Raw genomic sequence first — 26,260 nt, forward strand, 5'->3', positions numbered from 1 at the left:
TATTGTTCACACTGTGCTGAACCTTAGAGGTGCTGCCCCCACTTGCTTAATGTCTTTCTAGAGAAACAGTGGACCTGTTTCTTCAGAGCTGTTGTAAGACTTAATATGAAAAATCACAGAGGCATAAACGTATTTGAGCCATTAATTTTCAAGTGTTTTTTCCTATTGTTTTATTTTTATTTTTCAGATACTATCTCCTTTGGGATTAAAACAAACTAAAAGGTAAGGCTGCTTTTTTATAAGAAAGCTCAGAGTAGAGGAAAAAAATCTTAGTTCTAAATATATCTTTCTAGAGTTATAAAATAAGATAGCTTTTTCTCTGGAAGAACAAAGACATGGCAGTCTATTGGTTTTTAAAAATCTCAGAGACTTTATTTCATACCCATGTAACTGAAAGCTCTGAGTCTTTTCAAACTGTTTCTAAGATCAAAGATATTTCTTCACATATGTGGGATCTCATAAATCTATGGGCTAATAAACTATTTTCAAAAGCCCAGATTTGTTTTTGAAATAAAATAAAGTGTATGTTTTCCAGATCTGTATTTAAAATGATGCAAAGAGCTATTTATATGGAGTAGAATGTTGAAAAGGCCATCAGCATTTCAAAGAGCTGATACTCTTGTCCCAGAGCTCAAGTAAACAGTGGCTGGCTATGTCATTCACTGCAGAGATTTTCCCCAATTTTTTTTTTTTTAAAGTTTCAAGTTTTTTGATGTTTATAAACATCAAAAGTCTTAAATTTTCATGTGGTCAAATTTACGTGTCTTCCATTTATTTCATATGCTTCTTTTGTAAAACAGTCATTCCTAACCCCTGATCAGTTCAGAAAAGAATTACCAATATTTCTTCTGTTTTTGTTTTTCTTTTGTTTTTAAACATATAACAGAACTGTCTATAGAACTCTCCACAGTGTTTAGGCATATGACATGAAGTGGAGATGAGTTCATTTTCTCCCAAATAGTTAGATTCTTAACACTATTCCTTATATAATTTATTTCTACACTGGTTTATGAGGATATATATTAAATTTAAAAATAGAATCTATTTGCTGTGTCAGTTCTTTTACGAGTTTTCTTTGTTGCTTTTTTCTTGTTATTTTTCAACAAATTCCTAGCTTCTGTCACTTATTTAGTTTTTCAAATGAAGCTGGGTATTAAAGTCCTCCTAACCACCCCCATAGAAATTTCTATTGGGAGTTACATTAAAATAATTTGGATAGAGCTGGCATTTTATACTATTCAGTCTCCCCATTCAATGTATATCTCTATTTATTCTGATCCTTCATGGTTCTTTGTAAATTTTTGTAATTTGCTTCAAATTGACCTCTTTAGACCCAGTAGTCTCCCCCCCCTTATTTACAAGGAATCTGTTCTAATACCCATAGCAGGTACCTGAAACCACAGACAGTATAGATCTCTGTATATCCTAGGTTTTTTCCTATATGTACATATCTATGATAAAGTTTGTAAGTGAGGCACAGTAACAGATTAACAATTAACTAATAAAAATAGAACAATTACAACAGTATAGTGTGATAGAAGTTATGTGAACGTGGTTTCTGTCTCAAAATATCTTATTGTACTGTACTCATCCATCTTGTGATAATGTGAGATGATAAAATGCCCATGTGAGGGAGTGAAGCGAGGAGAAAACACAGGCACTGTAACGTGGTGTTCGGCTTCTACTGTCCTGCTGACAGTACGTCAGAAGGAGGATCATCTCCTGCGCCCTGTTGACTGTGGGTAACTGAACAGTGGGAAGTGAAACTGTGGATAAGGGGGGACTACTTAGTCATTGTTATTATAAATGATTTTTTTCATTATAACTTTATTTCCTGTTGGTTATTACTGGGATTGAAAAATGCTATTGATTTTTAGGAATTTTAACTTCATTCCCTTGACCAAACTGTTATTTGTTTTAATAGTTTATCAGTCGATTCATTTGAGCTTCCTAGATAGACAGTTATGTTGTGGCCAATAATACTTTGGTTTCTTTCTTCCAGGAACCCTGTTCCATTACTTCCTGTGTTATGTTCTTATATTGGCTAAGTCCTAAAATTTAAAACAATGATTGGTTGTAAAGTATTTACTCTGTTAGGAATGATTTTATAACTTACCTAGAGACTGCAGGTTACTTTCCCCCATGAAGAAAGGTTTTTGCGAAATTGTCACATTTCCTTGGTAATGCATCAGTGAAATCTGCTCATTTTTTTTTGGAAGAACAATTGTAGAGAAAACTTGTTAAAATAGTTGCTTTGAAAACTTATTGAAAGCAGATTTTTAAATAGATTATTATATTTTTTCCTTTTCATATTTCTAGGTGGAAACTTGGTGATATTGGGAAAGAGAAATTCAGAGTTAGAAAATATGAGTGGGGTGCCTGGGTAGCTTAGTCGGTTGGGTGTCTGACTCTTGGTTTTGGCTCAGGTCATAATCTCAGTGGGGGTTGAGATTCTCTCCCTCTGCCCCTCCCCTTGCTCGTACACACACACACACACACACACACACACACACACACACACATTCACTCTCTCTCTCTCTCTCAAATAAATAAATCTTTTTTAAAAAAGAAAATGAGTTCAGTGGTTCTAAAGTAAAATCCAACTTTTATGGATAATTGTTATAATGGATATTGACTATATTAAAAAAACAAAATAGTTTCCATTTTTTTTCATTAGACTCAGCAGAATTATCTTTCCTTTAGTATGCAGGTAACAGTTTTTACTAATTTAACTTGCTTTTGTGGTGTGCTGTTATCTAGCTCATGAATTGTTTCCACTCCCAGAAGGCTGAAACCACCGGCTCGAACTGCTTTGGTGTGTTTACTTCCCACCGTGGGTACATTTACCTGTATGCAGGTGCCTTCCTTCTTTTCTCCTCAGCAGTCTTTTGTGTAGCTTGTCACTTGTCCTAAGGTGCTGAGTAGAATCTACATAGAACTAATGGGAGCTTTCTCTGGAAGCTTCTGCAGCAGTGACTTGCCTTTCCCTGTGTTTAAGATGCCTGCCTTTTCTTTATCCACTCCGTTACCAAACCTGTCTCCTGGCAAGATTTCTCAGAAGTTCACCTCAATGAGGGGGCTTTCACTGATCATCTCTGCCAGTAGTTCCTGGAGTCGCAAGGTGCTTTATGCTTTCTGTGTGTTTGAGACATGTTTATAGTTTGCCACAGTGTTTCGTGGGTGGGGCACATTTCCCACAAATCCCCAGTGCTTGGCACTGCTGCTGTGTTTTGAATGAATGAGTGGGAGACTGTCTGTATTTTGGTGCTCAGTGCTCTGGAACATGCTTCTTATAATTCTCCTACATGCTTCCCAGATTCACTAGCCTTTTCTGTATATTCTTTTTCTCAAAAATACTATCTTAATAATGATCATGATGCATGCTTGTTACTATTCTTTCCTGAATATATATTTTTTCTCAAATATATTATTTTCACAATGATCATGACACATAAGTTATAATACATAGTTGTTTTCTGGGCTTCATATGTTGCTATTAAAAATGAGTGGCAACTAAATATTTTTTTAACGGCTTTTCCATTAAAATTAAAAAAAAATATTGCTCTGGAAACATACCAAAAAGACATGAAAAATGCAAGATGGCAAAAATACCAATGTGGCCAAAGTCATGACTTTGTGATGAGTGGTACGACTGTACTTCTCTGTCATTATTTTTTTTCCTTCAAATTTTTTTTTGTTATGTTAATCACCATACATTACATCATTAGTTTTTGGTGCAGTGTTCCATGATTCATTGTTTGTGCATAACACCCAGTGCTCCAGGCAGAATGTGCCCTCTTTAATACCCATCACCAGGCTGACCTATCCCCCCACCCTCCTCCCTTCTAGAACCCTCAGTTTGTTTTTCAGAGTCCATCATCTCTCATGGTTCCTCTCCCCCTCCAATTTCTCTCCCTTCATTCTTCCCCTCCTGCTATCTTCTCCTCCTCCTTTTTTTTTCTTTTTTTTTTAAAGATTTTATTTATTTATATGAGAGGGAGAGAATGAGAGATAGCACGAGAGGGAAGGGGGTCAGAGGGAGAAGCAGACTCCCTGCTAAGCAGGGAGCCCGATGTGGGACTCGATCCATGGACTCCAGGATCATGACCTGAGCCGAAGGCAGTCGCTTAACCAACTGAGCCACCCAGGCGCCCCCCACCTTTTTTTTTTCTTAACATATATTGCATTATTTGTTTCAGAGGTACAGGTCTGTGATTGAACAGTCTTGCATAATTCACAGTGCTCACCATAGCACACACCCTCCCCAATGTCTATCACCCAGCCACCCCATCCCTCCCACCCCACCCCCACTCCAGCAACCCTCAGTTTGTTCTCTGTCATTATTTTATATCCTCTTGTGAAAAATGTACTCCACAGCCACTGTGTAACTACTTAAAATCTGTCACTTAGTTGGGAAAGTTTCATCTCGGTAACAAGTCACTTAATTTTGCCTATAAAATGTTCCTAACCAGCTCAATCAAAGATAACTATAATATATTTTTAATCATGGTTAATTAGATTAATAATAATATTAATAACCACTAAATACTTAATGAGCTCCTTCTCTGTGCCTTTCACATTTAATCATCACAATAAGCTGGGGTCGATGTTGAGTCTGTGTTGCTATTTATTAATGAGGCCTCACTCTGTGATAAATTATCTTGCCCTGATCAAACTAGTCAGTCACCTAGATGTCTTTACATATGACCTTGCTTCTATCAAATGTCCAGAGAAAGGTTTTGTTTGATTTGGGGTGGTGGCATGTGTCCCAGGATGACTGTGTGTATCCTAGAAATATTCCAAACTCATTGATTATTTTTTATTAGACCAAGGAGCAAATTCTCATTAAGGTCTGCTTTGGGTAAAAGTTAATCCTACTACGTGTGTGTGTGTGTGTGTGTGTGTGTGTGTGTGTGTGTGTGTGTGTGTGTGTGTGTGTTTTATTCCTAAGGTCTCCGAATGCTTTACAGGAATTCTCACTTTTCTCCTCTGATCCTCATGACTGCTATGTAAATAAATGAATCCATTTAATTTGAAAGTCTTTTCCTTAAAAATCAAAGCCAGGAATTTAGCATTTTAAAAATTCACTTTTCGCATATATTTCCTAACATTAAAAATTACTAGATAACCAGAAGTACCATTTCCTTAAAGGACAGATGGAAGTGGGTCTTGGGGGTGGCTGCCTGAAGCCTGTCTTGTGGTGTGCATTGGGGTCATTTCCCGGAAGCTGCCTGTCCTTTTGAGTCAAGGCTGTGCCATCTTCTGTCCTTGTCTAGAGGCTGCCGAGGCTCTAAATTAATTGGACATCGGAGGAGGAAGAGCTATCTGCATGGCAGCTGAAGAGGAAAAGAGGAGACAAAATGGAGGGAGAAATGCTTTTATGGAGTGAATTTCCTATGTGCACATCCCAGTTTCATTTGCCTGCTGTCTGGTCATGCATACAGATTGTATGTCCCATAAGAGAAGTTTTAAGGGAGGCTGTGAGAATTTTCCAGGGAGATGGTGGGTGGAGTTTGGCTGTCTGCTAGTGTGGTATTCCCACAGCCCTAATGGGATTGTGATGGCGTCACTTTTTATTTTCATATTCCTGCCTTGAGTATCTTCTACACTGACATCTAAAAAATCATTTTTATTTTTTGGTGGATTTTATTTTTGTCTTCAAACATGTAACTTCTACCCAGAATTATATTTTAACCATCTGAGCCACCCAGGCGCCCCTACCCAGAATTATATTTTAGATACTCTAAAGTAAAAGAATTATTTGAACAAAGGCAGTCTATTTAAAAAATTCTAAAAATACATCAGGGAAGTTTTCCCCTATTACTTAGCATCACATCACATCTTCAGACTCGCAAAATTCTCTATGCTGTTATTTTTCTGTTTCCTTTTTTAAATCAATGCTTAGAGCATTTGTGATGCAATTGTTTATTTAGAGCACTAAGAATACAATAGAAAAAGAAAATGAAGGAGCCCCTGATTCTTTTTTATTTTCTTCTGGAATTTGATTTTTACTATCATATACTATTTGATTGAAATGATGTGCCTCCTTTCCACTGTCTAATTTTTTAGGATATCAAACCCTGTGAATTGATGATAAAATAGCGTCTAGTCAGACAATCAGAAATTTCAGTTGTATTGAGAAGCTTGATTTATGTAGCTTTTATGATTCAGAGCATCTAAATGAATGAGAAACCATTTGCTCAACAGTGTTTATTGAATATACACTCTCTTGGTACATAATACTTAACACAAACTTAGTGGCTTAATTCAATACCCATTTATTGTCTCAGTTTCTGGAGGTGAGAAATCTAGCCACAGCTCAGGTGGGTTTTTTCTTCACAGTCTTTCAAGACTGAAATTAAGGTGTTATTGGGCTACATTTTCATCTGGAATGTGGAGTCTTCACCCAAACTCATATGGTTGTTGGCAGAATTCAGTTCTTTGCAACTGTTGTATAGAGGCCCTTAGCTTCTAGAGGCCTCCCATGGTACCCTCCCACATAGCTCCCTTTGTAGATAATTCACATTGTAGCTCTTTGATATTTTAAGGCCAGTAGGAAAATCTTTGCTGCTTCCAGTCTCTGTGCCCAGGGAAGACTCAAAGCCCTTTTTGAAAGGTCTCCCTTGGTTGGGTTGGACCCATTCAGGATAATCACCCTTTTGATGAACTCACAGTCAACTGATTAGGGACCATAACTGAATCTGTAAAATCCTTTCACCTTTGCCATATAACATAACATAATCATGGAACTGATAGCCTTCATATTTGTAAATCCTGCTCATAGTCAAGGGAAAAGGATTATACAAGGATGTGGGTCATTGGGGGTCATCTTATGTTGGGCAGAGATTTTGGAGCTGAGGATATGCTAAGTTTTTAAAGGATCACTCTTGCAACTGTGTGAAAAGTAGGCTATAGGGGAGTAAGGATGGAAACAGGGAGCCCAGTTAGGAATCAATTGTAAAATATCAAGTGAGAGCTATTGGTGGCTTAGACTGGGGTGGTAACAGTGGAGATAGGTAAAAAAAAAAGTTGGAATCAACATGTGTTTTAAAGATTTCATTTATTTATTTTATTTTTTAAAAAAGATTTTATTTATTTATTTGAGAGAGAGAGAGAATGAGAGATAGAGAGCATGAGAGGGGAAGAGGGTCAGAGGGAGAAGCAGACTCCCTGCTGAGCAGGGAGCCCAATGCAGAACTCGATCCCGGGACTCCAGGATCATGACCTGAGCCGAAGGCAGTCGCTTAACTAACTGAGCCACCCAGGCGCCCTATTTTATTTTATTTTTTAAAAAGATTTTATTTATTTATTTGACAGAGAGAGACACAGCGAGAGAGGGAACACAAGCAGGGGCAGAGGGAGAGGGAGAAGCAGGCTTCCCACTGAGCAGGGAGCCCGATGCGGGGCTCGATCCCAGGACCCTAGGATCATGACCTGAGCCGAAGGCAGACGCTTAACGATTGAGCCACCCAGGCACCCCCATTTATTTATTTTAGAGAGAGCACGTGAGCAGGTAGAGGAACAGAGGGTAGGGGGAGAGTGAAGGGGAAAGAATCTCAGGCAGACTCTGTGCTGAGTGTGGAGTCTGATGCGGGGCTCGATCTCAGGACTCTGAGATCATGACCTGAGCTGAAACCGAGTCAGATGCTTACCAGGCGCCCCTAAATCAACATATGTTTTAAAGTTAGAGCTAAGAAAAAAGTTGCTTATGGATTCATTTTGAAGCATTAGTAACAGAGAAATCACAGATGATTCCAAGGTTTCTGACTTGATCCACTAGAAGGATGAAGTGGGTAAGAGCACATTGGAGGGGGCAATGTAAAATCAAGAGCTTAGTGACGATGTAATAGGTTTGAAATGACTACTAGACAATCCAGGTAGAGATGCTGAGTAGGCAGTAGGCTAGTAGGTTTGGAGTGTAGAGAAAGATGCTTTAGTTAGGGATATAATCAGACTGTTTCAGTTTATGGATGATATTTAAAATTGTGAGATGGATCAGATCACCTAGGGAGTGAGTGTAGTACAAGAGGAGTGGCTTGAGGACTGAGTCCCCGGGCACTTCAGTGTTTAGAGGTGGTTGATGAGCAGGAATAAGCTCATGACCAGTAAGGAAGAGCTAGTGAGAGAAGAGAAGTCAGGTGCTGAGCTGAGAGCTAAGAGAAGAATGTGTTTCAAGAAAAAGAAGGGAGCAACTTTGTCAAATGCTGATGATTGTTCGAGAAAGATGGACACCGAGCACCTGCCATTGGGATTACTAAATGTGGAGGTTATTGATGATCTAGACTGGAGCTATTGTTGTGGTCAAATGCCTCATGGGGCTGAGTCTGAGAAAATGGAGCAGAGTAATTAGAGACATCAACATGTAACACTTTGGAGATGTTTTGTGGTGCAGGAGTAGAGATTAATAGGGTAGTAGCTGGAGAGGAAGATGGGATCAAGAAAGGGGCTTCTTAAAAGATGGAACATATAGCAATTTGTAGGACTAGGTGAATAAGGCCTAAATAGTTTATTAGAAGAAAACAGTAGAAAAGTCTAAGTTCCCAGGCCACCAAAAGACGAAGAAGAGGGCACTGAAATTTTTTATTTTTACCTTCTACTTGTTAGTCTTATTATGACTCTCTGTGATGTTATTGTTTTTATTTTATTTATTTAACCAAATAATTACATATGAATGGAAATCTAGATAGTCATTCTCTGGCTACTTTGCAGATCCTGGTAATCCTGAGTGTTTTTTCTTGGAGGAACAATTCCATCTTCCTACTTCTTTGCCTCCTGTCTTGCAGTGAGGAGCTTATAAATGCGGTTAAGAGTTGCAGTCGTTTTTGTGGTTTGGTTTATTTACTTCTCTAATCGATGAATTTTTGCTTATGATTCAGTACTGATTTCCTTGGATGTACTTTATTTTAAAAAAGTAGCTGGAAGGGCGCCTGGGTAGCTCAGTTGGTTAAGTGACTGCCTTTGGCTCAGGTCATGATCCCGGAGTCCTGGGATCGAGTCCCACATTGGGCTCCCTGCTTGGCAGGGAGTCTGCTTCTTCCTCTGACCGTCTCCCCTCTCATGCTCTCTCTCACTCTCTCTCTCAAATAAATAAATAAAATCTTTAAAAAAAAAGTAGCTGAAAGTAAATGTGAATTGTCTGACCACATTTTTTCTTGGATTTAGAAGGGAGTGGAGGAGCATCCAACTGATCAGTGTTTCATCTATATCTATCCTATGTATCTTGGAATTCTCTGCCAATAACATGAGCAATTACCAATAGCTTGTGAGTAGCCAGAGTAGATGTCACCAAGTCAGTGCAGTCTACTCATAGGAGAGAAGCCTACCAAAAGAAATATAAAAGATGCACTGCCGAGGAGAGTGAGTTCCAGTCTCTCTGCCACTACAGGCTGCCATCCACTTTCATTCACAATTTACTCCTGAAAAAGGTTTTAAAACTTCAGTATACAGAAGTTAAACATGTGGATTTATATTCCCAAAGAACCAAAAGATAAATGTATATTTTTATGTCCAACTGTTATGCAATGTGCATATATTTCTAGAATATTAAACTTAGGTTAAACTGAAATGTTGACAATTTTACAAAGCAGTAATTTTGTAGCTCATATTTTGCTTCTGTCAGTAATGGTCCTGTCTTTAATCTGTGAAATAAACTGTTAATACTGTTAGAAGTAAGGAGTTATCAGTGGTAGTTTTGTATGGGGTAGAGCAGAAACTAGTGACTTGAGTTTGATGCTGTCTTGTCCTTTTTTCTTTTTAACAAGGTACTAGTTACACTGATTCTTGTAGCAGTCAGGTATATACCTGGCAAACAGGCCCATGAACCGCCCCCCCCCCCCATTTTGAGTTACTGGACTGTTATTCTGATGCTAGTTTTCATTTAGTATTTTTGTCCTCTTTTTAACACGTTCTATCACTGACCTTCATTTTGCTTGGACTGTCTTTAGACGTGGTCTTGGTGCTGGGGATATCTGACCTTTTTCCCTATTACCCTTGCCCACTGAATTGAACAGCTTACATCTTCTAGCTGGCCGGCTGATGGTGAGCCATCACTTTTATACCCTTCATTATGTCCATCTTCATTTCAGTTGTACTATTAGTATCAGCACTTGTATTTTTCCGTTTCCGCTCATTTTCAGAGAATATGTAAATGTGACACAGTTTTTAAATAATTGTATAAATAAATGTTGCTTGGCAAATTAGAACTGTTGGTTAACTGTGCTTTACTGTGATGAAGTAGTGGGATGTGTGTGTCCAGCAGCTGATATGTGGCTCAGGAGAGGTGGTTGGAATATTATCCCCTTTTAACATTTGAAAGCACTGATAGCATGGACATCACACTGTAAAGTTGTGGTGTGCCCACAAATAACATTGTGATCCTTGTTGATTGTCTTCTGGGGCTGTTTTCTCTTCTGTAAGATGACCAAGTTGGTCTTTATGGTCTTTAAGATTCTCTCCAATGTGATCAATGTGATTTTACTTAAACTTTCAGATCCTTACACAGAAACAGAGTATTTTTATTTAGATCAAACTTGAACAAGTTTATTTATTTTCTTTTTGTTCAGTCTGGCACAGAGAACAGAGTGGGAATTATTATGATTTATTTTTTACCTTTATCTCTTTTTAAACAATTTTTTAAATTTTTTACCTTTCTCTTAACTAAAATAATTGAGGGCAGCTTATAACAAGGATATGAATTTATGATACAGTATAAAAATAAAGAGGACCACATAGGGAAGTGGAAACAGAAGTGGAAAGAACCATACAAAAAGATGACAAATATGCTAATGGTTACGATCTGTAGGATGCCCAGGGGTGTCAACAGGCAGAGAGACAGTCTCCCTGACAGGGAAGGGGTGAGCCCGACTACCAGGGAGTGGTGCCAGGACCCTGCAGGGGATTATCCAGGGGCTGGGCCTTTGTCTCTTCAGTTGTGCACCCTACAGACTCTCATTTCTCTCCTCTTAGGACTGTGGCATCAGTGTTACCCCTTAAGGGTTTCAAAATGAAATTTACCTCCCCAGGCCCTTTAAAAGAAGAGAAACAGTTTATTAGCTGTAATCAACTAAAATGTGGCAGTGGTCTGTGTCTGTGGCAGTGGTCTGTGGGTCTGATGGTGGCTGAGACTGAGCCTTGCCCTGTTCTGGAGCGCCCTCTGCCTCCTTTGCTAGAAGCTCTCTGCCCTTCTGTGCCACGTTTTCCGAGCTCTTGCTGGTCCATTCTGGGCATGTGGTCACCGACATGGATGTCAGCCTAGATTTTAGTTCACCAAACGTCACAGAAGCCATTGTGTTTTTTCATGTGATGACCTCAAGGCGAGTGGCCTTCAAGTCCTGTTTCTCTGTGTCTGAAATCGTGATTCAGAAAGGCCACTGTGGCTGCTGCCTGTGGAGAGACTGGCTGTCGTGGCAAGGACCTGGTTCTCGGCGGGGAGCATTTGCTGGCCGGTGTCATCGCTGCACAGGAGAGGGGACGTGTAGATGACGCAGTGAGTGCTATAGGAGGGCCACAGGGACTTGTAACAGAGCCAGCTGACTTGAAGGGGGGCCCTCAGGTAGGTAACGGGGCAGGGCAGCCGCCTGGGCCTTCCCCTTATGTCTCACGCAACCTACGGTGTCCTAGATGCACTCCGCCTCCCTGTTCTGCTCCACCGAGAGGCCAGCTATTGGCTGTTGAGCCGGTGGTTTAGGGAGGAGGCAGCGTATAAGAGGAGCGAGCAAGTGCCCCTCCTTGAATCCTCCCTCTGTGTTAGAGGACACGTGGCGCCAGAGAGTAGATTCTGCTTAACCCCCCAGACCCAGTGCGCTGCAAGTGAGGGGTCTTGATCAGGACCACTGAAGATTCATCCGCATTATCCAACTCAGTGGAAAAACTGTGGGCTTTGGAGTTAGAGCTGGGCTTCTGATTCTTACCAGTACCCTTTTTTGTATGTGTTAACTGGAGCCTCATTTTCCTTTAATACAAAATATTTTGTGACGATGACTGAATGAGATAATATATGTGAAGTGCCCAGTTAGTGACTCAACAAATAATAATAATGCCATTATTATTATTTTAATTATTTGTTCTTCTACCAGACCTTTAATAAGAAATGTTAGTAAAAAGATAGGTAGCTTTTAGAGATGGTGGTCTTTGATTCTGCCATAAGGGTGAAAAAATCTTAAAGGCAAGCTGCTATTTTCATATTTTGAAAAATATCAGAAAGACCCAAGGCTGCCTAGATTATAAAGTTGGTAGCTTGACGGGGGTATCACCTCACCCCCAGGTAACTTAAATTGAGAGGCATCTTGATCATACAGAAAGATCAACTCCAGAGCTCCATTAGATAGCAGTTTACCCACAGCTTCTCAGACACACATATATAAAAGAGGTCCACACACTCTTTCTGCAGAACAGGTAATGGAGATTTAGAGAGGAGAGTAATTTCAGTTTAGTGTTTGAATTTTGTGTTTGAGAATAGCAGGCAATTAAATGCTGTAAAGTGGCACAGGAAAGTGGCTTGAACTTTAAAAACGTTCCTTTTCCTTCATTCTCCCACTTCACCCGGAGATATTCACATTTATATTAATTATCTCCATAGCTCATATTAGGTTATACAATAGAATCTGAATTTCAAATAAATGCCAAAATCAGAAAATAGGCCTATAATCTTTCACAGGCAGCTATGAAGAAAATGGACTTTCTGTTTTTGAAGCATTTTGTCCTATGAAGCACAGACCTTATTTTTCAAATACCTTGTCACCAATATAACTAGAAAATCTCATTAAATACTCCTCAGGGGTGCTGGGGATCATGGCAGGATGCGGAGTTACAGAAGAAGGAGCAGGGGCCTGGTGGCACCTCACGAGCCTGGGCCCGGTCTGCCTCACATGGACTTCTGGGGATGACCTGTCACTTGGAATTCTCTTTCCTAGCTGACCCAGGTTTCTCATCTGGAAACTCAAGATAGTAAACCAGTGATCTTCAGTGTCTTTCAGTATTCCATTTCCATGAGGAAACATGAAGCACCACTTTTCATATTTTACCCAACCATTCCTGAAAAACATGGGTGTTTTGTTCCTCATGGAGGCCCATGCTACTAGTCTAGATGAAACTTGTCATCTCCTCCAGCAGTGATTTTTCATCTGTGTGTGCATGTGTGTGTTTCTTTGCATTGTTGGAGCCCTAAAGCTATTTGCATGAAATTCCAGATTATCAAGTATATAAAAGTAGAGCCACTGTGGTGTGATGAGGGCCAGGGTCCTCCTGTCTAATTTTCATGCCCTGAGCCACTTCCATAGAACCCTAGGGTTCGAAAACTAGACATTACAGGGTGAGATGCATACTCTTGAGTGCACCACTGTGTGCTTGGTCTAATCCCATTTTTACTTTTGCCCACTTTTTCATTTTGTTATGAAAATTTTCAAGCATACAGTATAATTTCTTTTTTTTTTTTTAAAAGATTTTATTTATTTATTTGACAGCAAGAGAGATAGCAAGAGAGGGAACACAAGCGGAAGGAGTGGGAGAGGGAGAAGCAGGCTTCCCACTGAGCAGGGAGCCCGCTGCGGGGCTCGATCCCAGGGTCCCGGATTCAAAAACTTTTACAATGAACCTCTGTAAAGCCACCACCTGGTTTCCTTTATTATTATTCTTTTAATTAACATGTTACTGTGCTCATTTTACCACACATATCTGTCTGTTCCTCTGTCCACCAATTCAGTCCATCTTTTTTTGAAAATAAATTTCAAAGTAAGTTGCAGACTTTCTCCAAATGCATATAAAAGTATAATTCTAGTTTCTGAAGGCAAAATTTACGTACAGTGAAATGCATAGATTGAGTTCTGCTAAATGTATGTTCATGTGTAATTCGAGCCCCTTATCAAGATACAAAACATGACTTACATTATTTACCCTAAGAAGTCTCCTCATGCCCCCTTTGAAGATTAATTTCCACTCCCACTGTCCAAAGGAAGGTTATGTTACCTTACATAAAGGTAGTCTTTGGTGACTGGTTTCTCTTACTCATCATCATGTTTCTGAGACTCATCCATATTGTTATATGTATGTATGTATGTAATGGTTCTCCACTGTAGGATACCATTGTTTGTTTATCCTTTCTTGTATTGATGAACATCTGGGCTGTTTCTGTTTTGGAGCTGTTACCGGTGAAGTTACAATGAATGTTCTCATGTAGGTCTTTTTGTAGACATTTTCTCTTAGTTAAATATCTCGGATTAGAATTGTTGGGTCATAGGATAGGTGTATGTTTAATTCTATAAAACATTGCTCTGAAGAGGGGGTATCATTTTACTCCATCCCTAACAAATATATGCGAGTTTTGGTTGCTCCTCTTCTCCAACAGTTGGTGGTGTTTTTAATATTTTTAATTATTAATTATTTTTTTAAATTTAAATTTTTATTTATTTGTCAGAGAGAGAGCACAAGCGGGGGAGTGGCAGGCAGAGCAGCAAGTCCTGCTGAGCAAGGAGCCTGATGCAGGACTCGATCCCAGGACCCTGGGATCATGACCTGAGCCGAAGGCAGACACTTAACGACTGAGCCACCCAGGCATCCCAGTGTTGTCTGTCTTTTAAATTTTAGTTATTATACTGGTATAATAATAATTAGTGATATTAGTGGCAATAACTAGTAGTGGTATTTCATTAGGCTTTATTTGCATTTTCTTGCTGACTACTGATGTCAGGCACTTTTATACGTGCTTATCAGCCATTCATATATCTTCTTTGAAGTGTGTTGAAATTCTTCATTTGTTTTTAACTGGACTGTTTGTCTTTTTACTCTTGAATTATAGGGACTCTTTATATATTACAGCTTCCATATTCATGTTTTGCAAATATTTTCTCCCAGTCTTTGGCTTCCCTATTCATTTTCTTAAAAATGTCTTTTGAAGAACAGAAAATTTTAATTTTTTTTTTTAAAGATTTTATTTATTTATTTGACAGAGAGGGAACACAAGCAGGGGCAGTGGGAGAGGGAGAAGCAGGCTTCCCGCGAGCAGGGAGCCTGATGCAGGGCTCGATCCCAGGACCCTGGGATCATGACCTGAGCCGAAGGCAGATGTTTAACCGACTGAGCCACCCAGGCACCCCAATTTTCAAAAAATTCATCTTAGCAATACGTTCTTTCATGATTCTTGCTTTCTATTTTCCAAGAAACCTTGTTCTACTCCAAGTTATTAAAATAGTCTCATACATTGTCTTCTTCTTCTTTTTTTTTAAGATTTTATTTATTTGAGAGGGAGAGGGAGAGATTGAGAGCACAAGAGCAGGGGGAGAGAGAAGCAGACCCCCTACTGAGCAGGGAGCCCAATGTGGGACTCGATCCCAGGACCCTAGGATCATGACCTGAGCCGAAGGCAGCCGCTTAACTGACTGAGCCACCTAGGCACCCTCATACATTGTCTTTCACGTTTAGTTAATTAGTTTTTATGTTTTAGGTCTTTGATGTATCTTGAATTAATTTATGTATATGCTCCAAGGTAGTGGCTCTGCCTTTTTGCCACTCCCCAGCATAATCTCTGGCTTCCGGTACCCTGGCTGAGTGGTTATTCTTCTAATGTATATACACTCATGGCTGTGTACTTGCGCATTCTATTCTTTCTCACTCTCTTCCATAAATATGTATTGAGTGTTTATAATGTGCTGGTTGCTAGGCTTAGTATTGGGTATATACTGTTGAACAAAATATAAATAATCCAGGCCACTGTGCAGCTGGTAGTCTAGGAAGGACAAATACATACTAAGCAAATAAACACAAACACTTTTATATTTATGTCTGGTGAAGTCTTATTTATCCCTTAAAATTCACCTTGAGTATTTGAAAGCCAGTCATTGTAATCCACCATATCAACAGACTAAAGAAAATCATGTGGCCATATCAATTGATATAGAAAAAGCAATGGACAAAATCCAGGACTCATTCAAGATAAAAACTCAGCAGACTAGGAATAAAGGGGAACTTTCTCAACTTGATAAAGGACACTTATAAAAATTCTCCAGTTAACATCCTATTTAATGCTAAAAGACTGAATGGTTTCTCTCTCAGTCTGGGAACAAGGCAAGGATGTCTTCTCTTAACACTCTGTTCAACGTTGTATTGGAAGTTCTAGCAACTGCAGTAAGGCAAGAACAAGAAGTCAAAGGCATTCAGATTGGAAAAGAAGAAACAAAACTATCCCTATTTACAGATGATGTGACTGTCTGAGGACTATCCCAAAGAATCTGCCAAAAACAGAGCAAAATAAAACAACACCCTCCTAAAACTAAATGATTTCTGCAAAGTCACAGCATATAATACCAACAAATAAAAATCCATCACATTTCAATACACTGGCAAAGAACATGTGGGAACTAAAATTACAAACACAAAACTAATTATAGTCACTCTTCAGAAAATGAAATACTTAGGAATATATTTAATGAAACCTGTCTTGGATCTATATGCTGAAGATTATAAAATGCTGTTGAAAGAAGTCAGAGATCTAAATAAATGCAGAGACATACTGTGTTCACAGATTGGAAGACTCAAAATAGTGACGATGTCAGTTCTCCCTCAGTTGTTCAATGCAATTATTATGAAAACTCCCCAGCAAAGCTTTTTTTGTTTTCACTTAAAGACCTCCTTGATGAAGCAGTAAAAATTATTAATCCTACTAAATTTTAATCTTTGAACACTTCTCTTCTTAGAAATGTATATAAAAGTTTTTATTTTAGAACAGTTTTAGATTTACAGAAAAATTGGGAAGGTAAAGAATTTCCATGTATCCCATACCCGGTTTTCCCTCTTGTTAACGCTTTACATTAGTATGCTACATTTGGTACAATTAATGAACCAGTATTGATACATTGTTATAAACTAAAATCCCTACTTTATTCAGATTTCCTTATTTTTTACATAATATCCTCTTTCTGTTCCAGAATCCCATCCAGGGTATGACATTATATGTAGTCATCTTTGTCTTGAGCTGGACAGTTTGTTAAACTTTCCTTGATTTTGATGACCTTGACAGTTTCAAGGAGTATCTGTGGGATACTTTTAGAATGTTTCTCAGTTGGGATTTGTGTGATGTTTTCCTCATGATTAGACTAGGATGATGTGGTTTTTTGGGAGAACAACCACAATGGTAGTGGCCATTTTCATCACATCATATCATGGGTTCATACTATCAGTGTAACTTATCACTGTCAATGTTGTCCTTAATCATCTGGCTGAGGTGGTGTTTGTCAGCCTTCTCCTTTGTAAAGCGACACCCCCATTCCCTTCTCTACTGTACTCTTTGTTTGTTTTAAACCAATAAATTTTTTTTTAAGACTTTATTTATCCATTTGAGAGAGAGAAGGAGCATGAGAGAGAGAGAGAGAGCACCAGGAGGGGGAGAGACAGAGGGAGAGGGAGAAGCAGGCTCCCGCTGTTCAGGGAGCCTGACGTGGGGCTCGATCCCAGGACCCTGGGATCATGACCTGAGCCAAAGGCAGACACTTAACCTACTGAGCCACCCCGGTGCCCTTTTAGTGTACTCTTTGAAACCAGCAAGATTTTTTATATATAAGCTTCTTCTAAAATTTATAGGAAAAGACACAGGTCCTAGAATAGTTAAAAATCATCCTGAAAAAGAATAAGGTCAGTGGGATCTCTCTACCTATTTTTAAAACCTATTTTTAAAACTTTACTATAGCTAGTAGAGTAAGGCATATGGTATTGGTGGAGGGATAGACACAGAATAGAGAATCTAGAAAAAAGCAATTTAATGGAAGAAGGAGGGGCGCCTGGGTGGCTCAGTCGTTAAGCATCTGCCTTCGGTTCAGGTCATGATCCCAGGGTCCTGGGATCGAGCCCCACGTTGGGCTCTCTGCTCAGCGGGAAACCTGCTTCTCCCTTTCCCACTTGCCCTGCTTGTGTTCCCACTCTCACTGTCTCTCTCTCTCTCTCTGTCAAAATAAATAGATAAAATCTTAAAAAAAAACAAAAACAAAAACTGAAGAAGGATAACCTTTTCACAAAATGGTGCTGGAGCAATTGGACATCCACTGGCACAACAAACCGTGGCTTAATCCTCACACCTTATATAAAAATGAACTCAAAATGGGTCATGAACTTAACTGTAAAATGCAAAAGTATAATTCTTTTAGAAAAAACATGGGGTTCTAGGGCTTGACAAGTAATTCCAAGACTTGACACTCAAACCATGATTCATAAGAGAAAAAAAATCGATGAATTGGATCTCATCAAAATTGGATTTTTACTTTGCTAAAGACCCTGTTAAGAGAATGAAAATATAAATTTCAAGGCTGGGAGAAAATATTTTCAAGCTACATGTTTGGTAAAGGACCAGCATTCAGCTTATACAGAACTTCAGAATTCAACAATCAAACAGAAACAAAAAAATAGTACAATTAGAAAATGGACATTTTACTTAAGAAGATTTACAGATGGCAAATAAGCATACAAAAAAGATGTTCATCATCATTACCCGTTAGGGAAATGCAAATTTAAACCACAATGCGATATCACTACATACCAATCAGAATGGCAAAAATGAAAAGGAATGTAACAACTCCAAATGGTTGGTGAGCGTGTAGAGAACCGGCATCACTCATACATTGTTGGTAGGAAGTAAAATGTACAACAACTCTGGAAAACAGTTTGGCAGTTTCTTATAAAACTAAACCCACAACTCCCATGTGACCCAGCAATTACACCCTTGGGCATTTATCCCAGAGACATGAAAACATGTGTTTACATAAAAATCTGTACATGAATGTTCATAGCAGCATTTTTTCCCCTTTATAATAGCCAAAACACAGAAACAACCCAGATATCCTTCAAAGGGTGACTTGTTAAAATGTAGGACAGTCATACTATGGTATAAAGCAGAAACACTCTGTTTTCCACCTTCCTGTGTAGGGAAAAGCCCAGTTCTCCCCTATGGCGTATGTCCTCCTGTGTGTCTGTCTTTTTTACCTTTACGGAGAATGCTTCACTTCTGACGCTTTGGGTCACTGAATATTTGGAGATGCATCAATAAGCAATTCTCAGACATCAGCTAGGTGTCCCACAATTTAACCAATTCTATCACTCTCTACCTAGAGATAATGTCAGATCCCACAGGTTAAGGGCTCAGTCTCATAACACACACAAACACTTCGGATGCCCTTTGCAAGTGTCATCTGTGCTTCTGAGCACCTGCCTATAAGTTAGAGGTTCCTTCAACCCCTCCTCAGTTTTTATTAATTTGCTGGAGAATAGAACTCACAAAACTCAGGGAAACATTTATGTTTACCAGTTTATTAAAGGATATGATAAAGGGTATAGATGAAGAGCTAGATGAAGAGATACACAAGGTGTGGTCCTTCCTGAGTGCAGTTGCTTCTATCTCTGTGCAGTTGGGGTGCAATACCCTCCTAGTGTGGGTGTGTTCAACCTGGAAGTTCTCTGAACCTTGCATTATTAGGATTTTACGGAGGCTTCTTCGCATAGGCATGATCAATTATTAATTCCATTTCTAGGCCCTCTCCCCTCCTTGGGCGTTGGGGGTAGGGCTGAATATTCCAAGCTTCTACTCAGGGCTTGGTCTTTCTGATGACCGGCCTCCATCTAGGAGTTCACCCAGGGTTGCCTCATTAGAACAAAAGTTGCTCCTAGTGCTCTTACCATGTAGGAATGTACAAGGATTTTAGAAGCCCTGTGTCAGGAATGGGGCCAAAGACCAAATATTAGAACAAGAGATGCTCCTACTCTTCTTATCACTTAGGAATTTATGAGAGTTTTAGGAGCTCTTTGCCGGAAGCCAGGGTTAGAGACTATATATGACCATAGAATGAATATTCATTCTATGATCTCACACATGGGTACTAGTTAGCAATAAAATGGAACAAAGTCTTGATACAGCAACCTGGATGACTCTCTAGAGAATTAAGCTGAAAGAAAATATGCAGTCCTGGGGTGCCTGGGTGGCTCAGTTAAGTGTCTTCCTTCGACTCAGGTCATGATCCCAGGGTCCTGGGATCGAGCCCCGCATCGGGCTCCCTGCTCAGTGGGGAGCATGCTTCTCCCTCTCCCTCTGCCTGCTGCTTTCCCTGCTTGTGCTCATGCTCTCTCTTTTTCTCTCTCTTTCTCTGTCAAATAAATAAAATCTTAAAAAAAAAAGAAAATATGCAATCCTAAGGGGTCCCATATTGTATGTATTCTTGAAATTCTAAAATTACGGGAGTGGAGCACAGACTTACTGGTTACCATGGGTGACGGATCTCGTTGGGGGAGAGATGAGCATGGTTTGTCAAAGGGCAGCTTGAGGTTGGAATGTTCTGTGTTTTGAACGTATCGGTGTCAGTATCCTGGTTGTGATCTTGGTGCTGTAGTTTTGCCAAATGTTATCATTGGGGGAAATTGGGCAAAGAGTCCATGGGTTCTTTCTATAGTATTTATTATAACTGTTTGTAAATCTATAATTATCTCAAAATTAAAAGTTTAATTTTAAAAATCCCCTTGAAATCTAATTCCTCTAGAGAGCTGGGTTGTCTTTTAGCCCTTGTTATATTTGACAGTCATTTACTCATTTAGTAAGTTCCTACTTTTTACCAAATTCACTGCTAGTTTCTGAACATACAGAAAGTAAAGACAAGTTTGGATATAAATATTTGGGATTCAGATGTGTCTAGGTGGTGGGATACTACCCAGGGAGGATATTGTAGCTTCAGAGAGCTTCAGGGCCATACTTATTTCACTCTATTGTGTTAAATTCCAGACTGTGTTTGAGTAGAGGACCATCATTTATTCAGCTTTATATTCCCAGTACTTGCCTTTGTAGCTGGGATATATGATGCATTAATGCAAATATGCTGGATGCTTGATTGACTGCACGAATATGATGGGGTTCAGGATAAGCTTACCTCAAAATATGGCACCTTGGCATATTAAAAATCTTAAGCTGAAGGAATTTGAAAAAATGACACAAGTAAGAAGGTCACTCTGCTTCTCACCACCTTCTTTGAAAGCAGGAGGTAAATCTCCCATATGAAAGGTACCCTCCCTGTACTAGGAAGAAAGAATGCATTATTATCACCAGGGAGGGAATTTGGGGCCGAGAAATCTGTACAAACCTTGTTAAACTAACCCTTACCTTCTTAGTTACTTCATCATTTACTACCCCTCACCCTTCACAAATTGATTGTTTCTCTGTCTACAGGATATACAAGCTTCCTGCTCTGGTCCTGCTTTGGGCCTTGATTCTCCTGTGAAGGCTCCCATGTACATTGTGAACATTTAATAAAATTTGCATGTTTTTCTCCTATTAATCTTTGTTACTTTAATTTTCAAACCCTGCCATAGACCCTAAGAGGGTCGAGGAAAGCTTTTTCTTTCCCTACAAATGCTTTAGTTTTTATGAGGGCAATAAGCTTTATGACCAAAGAAAAGAATTGGATAGGGAGATGCAAATTTAATTTTTTTAGATTGTGGGAGTGTATCTTTTTACAGGTCGATGAACAGCTACTGATTGGTGGACTCGAAATTTAGCAAACCGAGGAAAGTCTACATCTCCAAAAAACACATTTCTGATATATTCCTTGTAATAGCTCATGGAGGATTTTCAGGAGTACCTTGACAGAATATTGACAGTGATTAACTGATCCTCTGCAATAAACTACATTTCTCCCCTTCCCCTATTACAGAAGCTCCGTGTGTAAAAGCAGGGCAGGGGAAATCAGATGGAGTTAATTTCTTGCTATGCTCTTATGATAGTTTTACTATGATAAGAAACACACACATATAGGGCGCCTGGGTGGCTCAGTTGGTTGGGCGACTGCCTTCGGCTCAGGTCATGATCCTGGAGTCCCGGGATCGAGTCCCACATTAGGCTCCCTGCTCAGCAGGGAGTCTGCTTCTCCCTCTGACTCTCTTCCCTCTCGTGCTCTCTATCTCTCATTCTCTCTCTCTCAAATAAATAAAATCTTTTTAAAAAAAAGAAACACATATAAAAAATAAAGATCGTGTTATACGTATAATTTTTTAGCTGCTTTATTTTGTGATCATTGCCCAATGTCAAAAATATTTTTAATTACTGTTTTCTCTCACATCATTTGTACTGTTAAAAGATAATCAGATGCACATTAACCATTTTAAGCATTTATTTGAGCAACTATAGATTCGAATTGGGCAATGCCAAACCAAAAATGGTTAGGAGCACTTCATGGACAGGAGCTTGGGGAGAGACTTTTATAGAGAAAAGGTGGAAACAAAATAAGGAAATTATTGATTGGCTATAGCTTACCACCTAGTTGGCTGTTTGTGATAGGTGGTTCTTAAGTTTTGATTTTGTAACCTTGAAGCATTTGTGGGCTTAGACTTTGGTTTGCTTTTGTAGGCCGCCATGGTGTTACAGCCACCTCGGTCTAATGGCCTCTTTTTAAAATTAATTTAGCAGTACCATACTTTATTTCACCAGCTCCTTAGAGTTGGACACAAGCTTTTTCCAAGTGGGAATACTCGGTTTCTTGTTTTGCCCTCTTCAGTCATTTAGAGGCAGTGCACTTTTGCCATCGCTATAAAAAGACAAGGACACTGTGTCTAACAGACTAAATCTCTGGCAGTATATATTTGAAAACAGCTTTTGTTTTTTCCACATTTATGAGGTAGGTCATCTACTGCCATGATGTTTTTTTTTGACGGTAACTTTAATTTCTGGGAGGAAACCTTAAAAATAATGCTCCTCTTTTAGGAGATTAACATTGATTTTTCTCTTGATTTTATTAAGGTTTTTTATTTTAATTCCGTATAGTTACATACAGTGTTATTTTAGTTTCAGGTGTACAATATAGTGATTTAACTGTTCTGTACATTACTCGGCTCATCACGGGGGTGTCCTTTTAGCCCCCTTTACCTATTTCACTCATCCCCCCCCCACCTCCCCTCTGGGAACCATCACTTTGTTCTCTATAGTTAAGAGTCTGGCTCTTGGTTTGCTTCTCTGCCTCTCTCTCTCTCTCTCTTCTTTCTTTTGTTCTTCATTTGTTTTGTTTCTTAATTTCACGTATGAGTGAAATCATCTGGTATTTGTCTTTCTCTGACTTATTTTGCTTAGCATTGTACTCTAGCTCTATCCATGTTGTTGCAGATGGTAAGATTTCATTCTTTTTTATGGCTGCATAATATTCTAGTGTGTGTGTGTGTGTGTGTGTGTGTGTGTGTGTGTGTGTGTCCATTTATCTATTGATGGACACTTGGGATGTTTCCATAATTTGGCTATTGTAAATAATGCTGCAATAAACATAGGGGTGCATGTATCCTTTTGAATTAGTGTTCTTGTTTTATTTGGGTAAATACCCCCTAGTTCAATTACTAGATTGTAAAGTTGTTTCTAAGTTTTTGAGGAACCTACCTACTGTTTTCCACAGTGGCTGCACCAGTTTGCATTCCCACCAGCAGTGCAAGAGGGTTCTTGTTTCTCCACATCCTTGCCAAGACTTGTTGTTTCTTGTGTTTTTGATTTCAGCCATTCTGACAGGTGTAAGGCAATACCTCATTGTCATTTTGATTTGCAGTTCCCTGATGATGAGTGATGTTGAGCATCTTTTCATGTATCTGTTTGGCCATCTGGATGTCTTCTTTGGATAAATGTCTGTTTCTGTCTTCTGCCTTTTTTTAAATTGGATTTTTTTTTTTTTTTGGGATGTTGAGTCATATCAGTTCTTTATATATTCTGGGTACTAACCCTTTATCAGATATGTCATCTCCCATTCAATAGGTTGTCTTTTAGTTTTGCTGATTCTTTCCTTTGCTGTGCAGAAGCTTTTTATTTTGATGTAGTCCCAATAGTTTATTTTTGATTTTGTTTCCCTTGCCTCAGGAGACTCATCTAGGAAGATGTTGCTATGGCTGATGTCAAAAGAAATTACTGCCTGTACTGTCTCCTAAGAATTTTTATGTTGTCAGGTCTCATGTTTAGGTCTTTAATCCATTTTGAGTTTACTTTTGTGTATGATGTAAGAAAATGGTCCAGTTTTATTCTTTTTCATGAAGCTCTCCAATTTTCCCAAAACCATTTATTGAAGAGACTCTTTTTCCCATTGCGTATTCTTTCCTGCTTTGTTGAAGATTAATTGACCATAAAATTGTGAGTTTGTTTCTGGGTTTTCTGTCCTGTTCCATTGATCTGTGTGTCTATTTTTGTGCCAGTGCCATACTGTCTTGATTACTACAGCTTTGTAGTATAACTTCAAATCTGGAAGTGTGATTCTTCCAGCTTTGTTTTTCTTCTTCAAGATTGTTTTGGCTATTCTAAAATCTAAAATAATTTAAGTATGTAATGCCCACTCTGTTCAAGTATTTGCTTACTACTCTGTGGGTGGTTGTACTTTCTTTGTGTGAAGGAAAAACAGGTCAGATTATGGAAAGAGCACTAGGTGACAAGTAAAGGAGAATAGAAAGCCTGGTCTGTAGTTCACCTGGTGTCTGCAGGGGAGATGTCTCTGGGCCTCAGTTTTCACATCTGTTAAATGCCATACTTGGTCTGGCTCATCTTTAAGTTCCCTCTGACTTTAAGTTTTTAGGTTTCTTTCCAAATGTCAATACTTGCTTAACCAGCCACAGAGAGAACCATCCTTTCAAATGTTGGAAATGCTGTGGAAGAATGAATCCCAAGGTAAAATGGGAAACCAGGCTTCTGAGCTCCTCCTCTTTGCAACTTTGTACTTTGCGAAGTGAGTTCTTAGAACAATAGACACAGACATATATTCTATCCTAAGTGAAAAATATTTCCAAATCTTAGTATATTAACATCTCCATTATATCCAGAGATTAATTTTCTACCCATGTCATTCTTTTGGTGCATAGCCAAGGTCTGGGAATTAAAAGCCTATAGGAATAAAAAACTGGCCATTTCAATCTTCCTGCACTAAAACCAGGCACTTTATTCCTTAAGTCTGCACCCAATCTTATGGATACTTGCATTTGATTCTAATGAGCTTAATTATTTTGCTTCTCTGATAGCTTACAACAGAGTGAAAGCCTCAAACTCAGAGAGGTTGGCAGGGCTATTAGTACTATTAGAACAGTGGTAGAGGTTCTGCTGGCCAACTGAAATCAAAGAGGCAAAAAAATTTAAAACACTAAAAAAACTGCATGATTGCAAAGAATAGCAGTGGCTTTTCCTAAAGGATGAGGGTTGTCATTGAGAAAAGTTTAAATTTTATGTATAGCCTTTGTTAAAGAGTATAGTAACATTTCAGAGTATTTCTGTACCAGTGGTTCTCCAGGTTTTGCTGACATAGAATCACCCAGAAGCCTTGTTAAGGTGTAGACTGCTGGTCCTGCCCCAGAGTCTCTATTTCTTGGGTCAGGGGCAGGGCCTGAGAATCTATTACTCACAGTTTCTTTATTGATATTGATGTTGCTGGTCCTGGGACCACACTGTGAGAGCCACTGTCTTATGCAAAAGCATTTTAAATGTTGTTTAAAATAATAAGTTTAAATTTCCTGGAAAAATTAACTTAAGTATAAAGCTCATTCCTTACTATATAATTATTTCTAAAATATCTTCATTTTGTATCCTACCTCCTGTGGCTCCCTCCTTGGAGAGCTTAAGGTATAGGATTTTTTTTTCTTCCCTCTGTGCTGTTCTCTCTTGTGAGAGTCTGTTGTCAGTTCCTCAAGGTAGAGAAACTCCAAATATTTGTGATTTTCCATATTTGATTTCATTTGTTTCTACTTTCATTCTTCCTTGTTCTTAATTTTATTTGCTTGTCTTTTTACAACTGGGACCCAAAACTTACTTTTACTTTTTTCACATTATTAATATGTTTAATGCTATTTTATCTGAGCACAGGTCATAAAATTCTGTCTCTCTCTGTCACACACACACCAAAATTCAAGAGGTTATAACACTTTGGTACAAAAGTAAGTTTTTCTCCCTTCTTCTGTTTCCCAGCCACCCAGTTCTCTTTCTTGGAGGCATCTGCTCTTGTCAATATCTTAACATTCATGCAGTCCTTATTATTCATGGATTATTCATGGATTCTGTATTTGTGAATTTACCTAATTGCTACCATTTGTTTCTAACCTCAAAATCAACACTTGTGGGGCTTTCTCGGTCATTTGAGGACACACACCGAGTATTAAAACTTTGAGGCATCCATGTTTCCTCCTGAGGTCCAACAAGGCAATGCTCTGCCTTCTTATTTCAGCCCTTGCTGTAAACACGTATCCTTTTTGCCATCTATTTAGTGCCATGTTTTTCACATTTTTGTGTTTGTTGTGGATGATTTTG

General features: G+C 38.9%; 1 protein-coding gene across 8 annotated transcripts in view; it reads left to right on the forward strand.

Annotated features, from left to right (window-relative positions):
* The window catches only part of FARS2 (phenylalanyl-tRNA synthetase 2, mitochondrial), a 537,047-nt gene that overhangs the window by 95,821 nt on the left and 414,966 nt on the right, over positions 1 to 26,260 (forward strand). For 4 of the 8 annotated variants that reach the window (XM_028122922.2, XM_088024111.1, XM_088024112.1 and 1 more), the window contains one exon: positions 188 to 222. The exons of 2 other annotated variants lie outside the window; for them this stretch is intronic. The gene's annotated coding sequence lies outside the window, so the exon portion shown is untranslated. Of the gene's footprint in view, positions 1 to 187; positions 223 to 11,463; positions 11,552 to 26,260 lie in introns of those variants that run through there. 2 more of the 8 variants (XM_028122923.2, XM_088024115.1) reach the window with 2 other exon arrangements.

The sequence above is a fragment of the Eumetopias jubatus genome, unplaced genomic scaffold (assembly GCF_037043125.1).
Source record: "Eumetopias jubatus isolate StellerSeaLion01/CBP00866 unplaced genomic scaffold, mEumJub1_p1.0 scaffold_6, whole genome shotgun sequence".
Lineage (NCBI taxonomy): Eukaryota > Metazoa > Chordata > Mammalia > Carnivora > Otariidae > Eumetopias > Eumetopias jubatus.